Genomic DNA, 4,821 nt, shown 5'->3' on the forward strand with positions numbered 1-4,821 from the left:
TTTTGTCCTCCAGCTGTTTCAACTTGCGACTTGCTTGCAATATAGGGCCTATTCTTGCTTATAAATTCCTTTGCAGCTTCCCCACTAAGGTATGAAACTGATGCACCAGAATCTAATAATCCTCCATAAGTCTTACCAAATATATCTATTTCTACAAATGGTCTAATATCCTTTTTTATATCAACAATCGAATCTAGACTCAGCGATATACCCCTCATTCTATCTTTAACTTTTCTTATAGTGTTACGAAAACGAACGGTATTTCTCTTAGTTCGGACACAACTGGGTTTTTTAACTAAATCGCTACCAAATATTTTTTCTCTTATTTCTTCATAGTTTCGAAGTCTTATATGATACGGGACTATTGGATATAATTTACCTTGAATATTTTTAGAATTTAAATATTTAGGATTTATATTGACTTTCGGACAGTAAGAAGAAGAATGCTCTTTATTTAATGTTGAGGATTTGAGCGGTAACTGCTGTTCTTGTTGCCGCTCAACCGTCGGTTTTCCTGACAGGTTTCACAATTTGGTCTTATTATATTTTCAGCTCCGCAACCTAAGCAAAATATCTTCTTATCAGATTGGCAATCTACGTGTTTATGGCCAAACCTGCGACAATTCCAGCATTGAATCTCTTCTAAGGCTCTAGTTCTTTTTAGTTCGCAAATTTCTTGCTCTCCTAGATGGTTATCTGAACGTTCTTGGTCATACTCCAATGCATTAATTTGCTTTCGTGTGTTTGCTTTCGGGTTAGCGGTGTTATACTCCTCACTAAAAGCTTCTCGTCTAAGGACTAATTTTCTCAACTGGCTAACCGAATTGATTTCTATATAGAACAACTCCTTTCTCATAAACGGTCTCAGATTTCGTTTCAGAATTGACGTTAGTTGACTCTCGCTAATAGGGTATTGTAAGCGATCTACTAAATGCATAACTCCGTTATGAAATTCATCAAAACTTTCGCTGATTTGCTGCTTGCGATCTCTTATCAATTCTCTCACGTCATCGTCAGATAGCGGTTCAAGAAAATAGGAATTCAGCGACTTACAAAGATCGGACCAGTTTACTTTGTCTACAGTGCGTCTGTATCTCCAGAACCATTCACTTGCTCGGCCACTAAAGAGAATATGAATGTGTTCGCACAACACTTCAAAGTTTCCTCGTAAGCTATCATTTGTCAAAGCTGTAATCATGTATATGAACTTCCCTACCGGCATACCATTGCGTGAGCCATTATACTGCACTTTCCAGCTACTAATCAAATTTGCTACTTTTCCCACATCGCGACTTAGATTGAAACTACCATTTCTCTCCGGTAGATTGTTACTATTTCTATATTCATTGGGTATGAAGGTGGGTACGTCTCTTTCTAGATTAAGTGACGAAGCTCTAGTAGTTCTTCTTCCCCAATCAGGTTCATTGTTATTTCCATTATCATCTGTATTGGTATGGAAGTTAGGTATTGCATCCGTTCGAGACAGTTCCGAGATCATGGAATGCATTTGACTAATTTGCGAAGTTATTCGATGATCTACCTGTGATAATATTCTCTGCTCTAAGAAACCTACATCTTGGTTTGGGTTATCCGCAGAAGCAGAATTAGACAATACGTTACTGTTATCCTCGAGATCTACTATCTCATTTGATTGCTGCGACTGTCTCTTTTTCTTCTTTTGACTATTAGTTAACAGAATCCTCTCCAAACTATTTGTTTCCAGGTTCAGATTGTGGTCGGCAACATTTTCGGAAAGAACCTCTAATAAACTGTTTCTTGTAACATTGTTTTGACATGTTGGGCAAGATCGCGACTTATCAAGCCAATTCAAAATGCATGTTCTATGGGAAATATGTTTACATCGTGTTATGAGTTTTAAATCCAATGAAATCATTGGGTGTGAACAGACTCTGCAAACCTGTTCATTATTTGTGGATGTGGTCATATCTAAGCTTCGTCTTACGGCCATGGTGCACACACAAATCAATCTTTAAGAATTTTACCGAATAAATGCTCGAAAATGTCAAATTCACTTCAAAAATAAACTATACGGATCAAGGGTATTGAGATTTGGAACATACAAAGATTATGGCAATACATATCACACCATGACTTGTTCCCAAAATATACTGTTAAAAAAAAAATATTGTCTTCAACACGAGCTGAAGCTTCAGAAAAAAAATATACCAATTGTTCCGGGCAGCAAGATTTAATGACTAGCATTCTAAATCTTAAAGATTTCCACAGACATTAATACAATTTTCTTCCACTTAGCTCCTGGCACGCATATAGACCCGATGCTCCCTCATCGTTTCGGACAGAATGGACTGTGACTTGCACCAACCATTGCAGTTTTCCAGAAAGGAAACAAAAGCAAAAATTCTATATGCTGACAATAACTGAGACACAAAGTTTTGTTACGGTTGTTGTTGTATCGTGCCCCACGTTGGGCGCCACTTTTGTAATGTGTCCCGGTGTTCTGGTGTGGTAGCTTTCGAGACGCATTCCACAAACTAGACAACTTGCATAGATGTTATGGTTAGCACTGTGTGGGATCTTTCGGCTAGGGCTCGTCGGATGGGGGGATCTTTCAGTTGTTCCAGCTAAACACATACAAGAGATTCTGGTGCTAACCTGGCCGTTAGGTGTTATACAAATCAAATCAATAGTGCCATATGCATCGCCGCACGGAGTTAGGTCTTGTAATCTCCGCGTTTACCCACCCTATATGTTAACCCTTAAACCTCTATATGTTCCCCCTTCCCAATACCCCTGTATAGTTATTCTACTCCAATTTCATGTTGATCAATCTTCAGTGTATTTTCATATTTTAACTCCACTCCAACTAACAACCATCCTCAGCATCACCTCAAATCTTCATAACATCTTATTTATCTACAGTTACAGCAACTTAATTTTAGGGGTTTTTTTATATATATAAAGAGGAGAAAAGTTTAGAAGAACAAATCAAATAATAAGCAAAGCGGTGTTTTTCTTACTTTTAGTGGTAGCTTACGTTTGGTTTTCCATCGCTGCAACAGGCCTGCATGCATTGATGTGTCCTAGATTAGATTATAATGTACAAAATTTAAATGCAAAAAAAATAATAATAATAGCAATAGTAGCTACGGTTGAATTCAGTGTGTGTGTCAATCCTTTTCCTTGAAGACATCCGATATGGATATGTCTGTGCCTATCCAGGCCACGACATAGAATTTCAGAGGCAACTGTATGTCCTCTGCCAAGGTCAAAAATAAGGTTGATCGCAAATTTTCGTTGTGCGGCAGAAGTTTGACCTCCGTTGGATAACTTTCGTCAATATTAAATTACACTGGAGAAACCGAGATCGACTGGCAAAGCTCAGACCCCTTTTGGCGAAGAAAAATTTTATCAGCCACATGTCAAAGCGGCGGGTTATGTAATTACCGTTTGGGGCTTGAAACCGGGTTTATCTTTGGAGAACCACAGATTTTTCGGCTTTTCGGCACACTGAGCTTATTTTTTTTTTGGGGCAGCTTGGCATGTGCACCCTACTTTCGACGATTTATTGATTTAAATTTTTCTTTTTTTTTTCAGACACGTGTATAACCTTTTATTCTTTTCTTTTATCTCGCCGTACCACCAAACTGACCTTCCACAATTTAGTTCCATGGATCGAATGATCCAGCGCTTGAGCTTTGATTTTGTTTCTTCATCCCATTCTAAAGCACAAGGGCTAGATAACCCAAAGCTCGCTCTCTTGTCAAAAGCTTTCGCTTTATTCCCGTTTATTCCCTTGCATGCAGATAAGCTACAGCTCTGTGCACACAAATAAGTCCATCCAAATATGGGCCGTCACAACAATGTAACTCACGTATTTGCTTGTTCATTTTTGGCCAAAACAAATATCTTTTAATCTTTTCGATGGTTTTCCCTACTCCACTGTGAACGGCATTGGGCGGATCATGGGCCCGCGAGATTACACCTTGGGTGAGTTCCCTAGGAATCCACAATTTCCAAGATAGATTATCTACACCATTATTTCCCTGATCAGGTTCGGTTCTTTTGTAGACAAAATCATTGAGAATCTTCAAGTCTGGTAATTTGTCTTGCTTAGCGTGAATATTATCAACTAAGGTCATATATTCTGGTGATTTAAATTCTGCGGCAGATAGATCAACTATCGGACCCTGCTCTTCCATTTCAGAAACAGTGATTTCCTCTTTACGCGATAGGGCATCCGCTACCACGTTTAGTGAGCCCTTCCGGTGCGTTATCTCAAAAGAGAATCCCTGTAGTTTTATGGCCCATCGAGCTAATCTACCAGACAACTCCTTCTGACGCATAAGCCATTGTAATGAGGCATGATCGGTTATCACCTCGAATGCCTGACCTTCTACATAAGCACGAAACTTTTTAATTCCCTTTATCACCGCTAAACATTCTAATTCCGTGACTGAGTAGTTTTTCTGAGCTTTAGATAGCTTCTCGGACATGAATGCTACGGGTAATTCTTCTCCTTCTTCGTTTTTCTGAGCTAACACACAACCAATTCCTACAGTACTAGCATCAGGAGAAATCAGGAGTAGACAAAATGGGAGCTGACGTCACGCATACGCTTTCGGTTTCTTTAATAGTTCTGTGAGGGCGCAACTTACCGTTGCATAATTGTCGACGAAACGACGGTACCACCCAGCAAGACCAAGGAATCGTCGCAATTGTTTCACCGTCTTGGGAACGGGGAATTCTTTAATAGCTTCAATTTTACTCGGATCCGTCTTTACCTGTCCGTATCCCATGATGAACCCCAGATACTTAATCTCACGCGTGCAAAAGTGCGAC

At 39.3% G+C, this 4,821-nt stretch overlaps 1 long non-coding RNA gene across 4 annotated transcripts; it reads right to left on the reverse strand.

The window, feature by feature from the left end:
- Positions 1–1,512: 1,512 nt before the first annotated feature.
- On the reverse strand, positions 1,513–3,834 carry LOC117192348. 4 transcript variants are annotated; one of them, XR_004474294.1, is made up of 4 exons: positions 3,427–3,834; positions 3,017–3,368; positions 1,919–2,910; positions 1,513–1,841 (listed from the first exon to the last, which is right to left on the reverse strand). It is a non-coding gene; the product is annotated as an uncharacterized LOC117192348 (long non-coding RNA). The 4 variants fall into 4 exon arrangements; XR_004474297.1 differs by lacking the exon at positions 1,513–1,841 and having other exon boundaries at positions 2,795–2,895; positions 3,017–3,062; positions 3,130–3,368; positions 3,427–3,518; XR_004474295.1 differs by lacking the exon at positions 1,513–1,841 and having other exon boundaries at positions 2,795–2,910; positions 3,017–3,062; positions 3,130–3,368; positions 3,427–3,518.
- Positions 3,835–4,821: the final 987 nt, after the last annotated feature.

This window comes from Drosophila miranda (genome assembly GCF_003369915.1).
Source record: "Drosophila miranda strain MSH22 chromosome Y unlocalized genomic scaffold, D.miranda_PacBio2.1 Contig_Y2_pilon, whole genome shotgun sequence".
NCBI lineage: Eukaryota > Metazoa > Arthropoda > Insecta > Diptera > Drosophilidae > Drosophila > Drosophila miranda.